The following is a 6134-nucleotide window of genomic DNA, read 5'->3' on the forward strand; positions in this document are numbered from 1 at the left end:
ATGTTTCCAAACATGATTCAGGAAAATGATTCAAGAGCTGATAGTGTATATTATCAGCCCCTGTTGCTGTATCATAAGCTTGCTGAAGGGCAGTATGTAGTTCATGCATTGAAAATAATTCATTGTAGTCTTCTCCATTGTCTGAGGCAAAATTTAGTCTTTTCTTCTCCTGTTGTTTCTGATGTTTCTGAAACCCAGTGACATAATTGGATGAAGACGAATGTTTGGCGAGAGTTTCAACAAGCTTATTGGCAGTGTCAGCCTTATCAGTTAACAAATTGTCACCGTCCTTTAAATGATGAACGGTAAATTTTGAACCTTTGCCCTTTATTCTTTGTATCATCTTCCACACCTTTGACATCGGTGTGCGCGAATATATTTTGGAAACATAGTTTCGCCAAAGCTGACACTTATTCTGTTTAAAAGCGCGTTGCGCCTTGGCATTTAACATTTTAAGTTTATTTAAATTATGGACAGTAGGATGTCGGCGGAAATATTTTTCAGCTTTCTTCCTACAGTTTTTGGTCTGTTTACATTCGTTATTGAACCATGGTTTACGAATATGTGGAACTGCAGAGGACTGAGGAATTGTTCTGTCTGCAATGCCTTTAAGGATATCAGAAAACGACTGAATAGGATCTTCACTGTTCCTAAAACGTTCATGAGTTAAGTGTTCAGCACACAGAGTCTCATATAATGACCAATCAGCCCTGCCGAAGTTCCTTCTTGATAAAGGTGGATCATCATCAGGGCTGATTGTTTTGAGAATGGTGGGGAAGTGATCACTCCCACACAGATCATCATGGACCATCCATTCGAATTCATTATACAAGGTTGAATCGGTGAGTGATAAATCCAGGGAAGAATATGTTCCCGTAGCTGGATGTAGATAAGTGGCTGAGTCGTCATTGAAAATACATAAATTGTTATCGGAAATGAATTCCTCAAGGATTTTACCTTTGGTATTAATATGAACATTTTCCCAAAGTGGGTTGTGTCCATTAAGATCGCCCATGATGAGACATGGCTTCGGAAGTTGATCAAATAGATTTTGAAGATCGGACTTTTGAATATTAGAAGAAGGAGGTATGTACAAGCTGCACAATGTCAGTGCAATGTGCAGGGTCAGACGAACAGCAACAACTTGAAGATCCGTATTTAGAGTGACAGGGCTATGAATGACGCTCTGATGTACCAAAATAGAAGCGCCTCCAGTAGCTTTATCGCCTGGAGGGAAAAAGAATGATAATCATTATACCGTCTTAAGTTAAAGTTATCAGTATTTTTAAGATAGGTCTCCTGGAGACACAATGCTGACGGTTGAAGATCTTGTATAAGTAATTGTATTTCATTGAAGTTATTCTTCAGTCCTCTGCAATTCCACTGAATTAGATTGGTCAAGTGATTCATGGTGGCTTAATTGGAGTGAGTCCACGTGAATGTGAGGAGGAACTATTCCCCGCCTGTCCTGTGAGGACAGAGTAACCTCCATATCTAGAGGTGCAAATGTATTCTGTGTTAAAACCTCATGAGATGAAGGGACAATAGGTTGTTTGTCTCTATTTAATCTCTTTCCTTTCTTCTGTTTTGAAGTTTCACTGACTGGTTTAGAAACAGACGTTTCAGCTTGATGCTCATTGTGATTTTCTGTTTGAGAAGCAGACGTAGAGTGTGTGACTTTCGGAATACTCTGAAGGGCTGAAGCAGAAGGAATAGGTTTAGGTGATGTAACCCATGTCAAGTCGGTCTGACAGGAAACGGAGGACGTTGCTACAGAGCGGGTGACTGCAGCAGAGTAGGTCAGATTTGATGGAGTCTGAGTTGATGGAGTCAACAGTTTCTTTGCCTCAAGGTATGAAATATTGTTTTGGCATTTGATTTTCAATATCTGTGATTCCCGTTGATACACGGGACAGGACCTTGATGAGGCAGAATGGGGACCATTACAGTTGGCGCACTTATATTCTTGCTCACAGTCAGAACCATCATGTCGATCACCACAACGATGGCAGACTGAGGAGTTGCGACAGGATTGCGAGCCATGCCCGAAATGTTGACATTTAAAACAACGGAGTGGACTTGGGACATACACATCCCACTCCGATGTTGAAATAACCAGCTTTGATAGACTTTGGTAGAGATGATCGGTCAAAGTCAGTAGATACGTGTTAGTTTTCACAATAATGCCTTCTTTCTTAATCGTGAAACGTTTCACTGCAGATACACCTTGATCTGCCAACTCTGAAGCAATGTCCTCCTCTGACATATCAGCGAGACAACGTGCTCTGTCTCGGATAATTCCACGACAAGAGTTTAGCGTCCTGTGCGCAGATACAGCAACCCCTATGTTTGCAAATGTCTTGATCGACAACAGATTGACAGATTGCTGCTTCCGTGCACACTCGACAAGAAGCGAGCCACTACGGAGACGGGTAACATTTGTAACTTCTCCACAAATTCCGGAGATGGCCTTTGAAATTGCAAAGGGATTAAGTTTAAGTGGAAGAAAGTCCGAAGCCTCAATAACAAGAAATCTAGCCCATGAGTCACTGTTAGAAGACACATGTCCAGTAGAGAGATCTAATTCCTCTAAGCGTCTCTTTTTTTCATTTCTAGTAGAACCAGATAGTGGAAGTGCCATGATGAAAGGAAAAATATTCAGCACCCCTGCTCCCCACCCACCACGGAGTGTCAACAAGGACAGTGTCAAATAGCACCGGATATCCAAGATGCCGACACCAGGGATACAGGGGTGTTATACTCCAGAGAAAACAACACAAATAGCTGCATTTGTCTACCAATTACATGCCCGACTGGTTCGGCCCAAGACAAGAAATTAGAGACATGCATCATTTGGCGGTCATTATCACCAGATTGGCCCATGAGCCACCGCCTTCTGGCATAGGACTCTAGGCAAATGTATATAATACTATAATTCGGAAATGCAACATTCGATATCAACATTATGTAAATGTACATTAACATAAATTTGAATGTTGTCCATGCACAGGGCATGGCGTGACCAGCCGATTGGTAGAACCGGGCCAGTTCTACCACCCGTCTAGGTGAAGTCAGGGCCGAAGTGGTGTGTTGGGCAAAGGAACACTGTTCCTGGAACCAGTGCCCTCAACCACCAGAATCCCTTCCTCCACCGACACAGGGGCGCAACCCACGGCAAACGGGTTGGTGGACCAAATATCCCCCGGGTCCACAACGGGGGTTGAAGGGCGCTTAGCGTGACCCAGCACCCACCACGAGGAGGTGGCCCTTCACGGGTGCCCCTTCGTGTGTCTTCAACAGATATTCTAACACTGATTGTACATTATGTTCCTTCGTGTGTCTTCAACAGATGTTCTAACAATGATTGTACGTTATGTTCCTTCGTTGTTCTAACACTGATTGTACGTTATGTTCCTTCGTGTGTCTTCAACAGATGTTCTAACACTGATTGTACGTTATGTTCCTTCGTGTGTCTTCAACAGATGTTCTAACACTGATTGTAAGTTATGTTCCTTCGTGTGTCTTCAACAGATGTTCTAACACTGATTGTACATTATGTTCCTTCGTGTGTCTTCAACAGATGTTCTAACACTGATTGTACGTTATGTTCCTTCGTGTGTCTTCAACAGATGTTCTAACACTGATTGTACGTTATGTTCCTTCGTGTGTCTTCAACAGATGTTCTAACACTGATTGTACGTTATGTTCCTTCGTGTGTCTTCAACAGATGTTCTAACAATGATTGTACATTATGTTCCTTCGTGTGTCTCTTCAACAGATGTTCTAACACTGATTGTACGTTATGTTCCTTCGTGTGTCTTCAACAGATGTTCTAACAATGATTGTACGTTATGTTCCTTCGTGTGTCTTCAACAGATGTTCTAACACTGATTGTACGTTATGTTCCTTCGTGTGTCTTCAACAGATGTTCTAACACTGATTGTACGTTATGTTCCTTCGTGTGTCTTCAACAGATGTTCTAACACTGATTGTACGTTATGTTCCTTCGTGTGTCTTCAACAGATGTTCTAACAATGATTTGTACATTATGTTCCTTCGTTGTTCTAACACTGATTTGTACGTTATGTTCCTTCTTCTGATTGTACGTTATGTTCCTTTCGTGTGTCTTCAACAGATGTTCTAACACTGATTGTACGTTATGTTCCTTCGTGTGTCTTCAACAGATGTTCTAACACTGATTGTACGTTATGTTCCTTCGTGTGTCTTCAACAGATGTTCTAACACTGATTGTACATTATGTTCCTTCATGTGTCTTCAACAGATGTTCTAACACTGATTGTACATTATGTTCCTTCATGTGTCTTCAACAGATGTTCTAACAATGATTTTACATTATGTTCCTTCGTTGTTCTAACACTGATTGTACGTTATGTTCCTTCGTGTGTCTTCAATATATGTTCTAACACTGATTGTACATTATGTTCCTTCGTGTGTCTTCAACAGATGTTCTAACAATGATTCTACGTTATGTTCCTTCGTTGTCTTCTAACAGATGTTTTAACACTGATTTTACATTATGTTCCTTCGTGTGTCTTCAACAGATGTTCTAACACTGATTGTACATTATGTTCCTTCGTGTGTCTTCAACAGATGTTCTAACAATGATTGTACGTTATGTTCCTTCGTGTGTCTTCAACAGATGTTCTAACACTGATTGTACATTATGTTCCTTCGTTGTTCTAACACTGATTGTACGTTATGTTCCTTCGTGTGTCTTCAACAGATGTTCTAACACTGATTGTACATTATGTTCCTTCGTTGTTCTTCACTGTACTGATTATGATGTTCTAACAGTGATTGTACGTTATGTTCCTTCGTGTGTCTTCAACAGATGTTCTAACACTGATTGTACATTATGTTCCTTCATGTGTCTTCAACAGATGTTCTAACACTGATTGTACATTATGTTCCTTCATGTGTCTTCAACAGATGTTCTAACACTGACTGTACATTCCTCATTTTTGTTAATGTTAGTGAGCAGACTTGTGTCAAGACTAAAATACAATACACTGTAAATCTATACTATACACTATAAATCACGAAATGTTTGAAAGTATGATATTTTGGCGAAAATTGCGAATGATTAGCGGCAACCTTTAACATGTGATTGGATTTACTTTAGGTAGCTCGCCCACCGTGGGGGCATGGCTAAGGCGCCAGGCTAGTGATCCAGCGAGCTTGAGGTGACGGGATCGAGCCCACCTGTGACCGGGTGTAAAATGTTTGGAGTCAACTTTGTGTGTAGACTCTTTCAGTGTTGTCACAACCCCTAGTGTACAGTACACAAACCTGTGCACTTAAAAGATCCCACGATTCCGCTGGTAAATGACCAGATGGTGGCCACATGAATACGCGTAAACACCTAGTTGCGGGTACATCAACGTGCAGTGAACTCGGACAAAGTACTGTGACCATGTGCCCCAGTCCACCCAGCTGTGAATGGGTACCTCGTAAGGATGAGAAAGCCACACTCACTCGGTGTGCCTAGGGGCTGCAAGAGTTGTATGATCCCCAGGGAGTTGAGATTGATAATACGACGTGCCATTGAGATTGACATCCAGTGATCGAGGGAAAAACAAAGCGCCTTTGAGCAGCTGAGCTGGACATCGGCGCTATACCAATTATTAGCATAATAATTTTAGTTGCGATATATTTTTCAGAATTTTCAAGTTACAAAAATACCATGACACAAAAACGTCTGTTGGTCGCCACTCGTAAAAATATCGTCACGCAAAACTTTCATGATTTACAGTAACCATTATTAAAGGTGTCCTCCTCTCTAACATGGGAAGTTGTATTTCAAGGCTGAAAGTTTCTAGATATGTTTGGGACTTGTGGTTATTGTCACACTTTTGGGGGTAAAGCAGCGAGTTGTTTAACTATTCAGGTGCATGGAATTTGGAGCCTTTGCACCAGCGCCATGCGTCTGTCTGATAATGACTTTCTATCTATCTCGGGCACAGAGGATTGGTAAACTACAATTTTATGTTCATCTCTCAGTAAATGTTCCAGTATGAAACCGTATTTTTGTCATTTACGTCATAATCTTTATTGAACTCTGTTAGGGACATTTGTGGACTTGTTGTTTCAGATGTTCGTTTCAAAATCAACAA

Source organism: Haliotis rubra, unplaced genomic scaffold (genome assembly GCF_003918875.1).
Source record: "Haliotis rubra isolate DU_JTF1 unplaced genomic scaffold, ASM391887v1 Scf1242, whole genome shotgun sequence".
Classification (NCBI taxonomy): Eukaryota; Metazoa; Mollusca; class Gastropoda; order Lepetellida; family Haliotidae; genus Haliotis; species Haliotis rubra.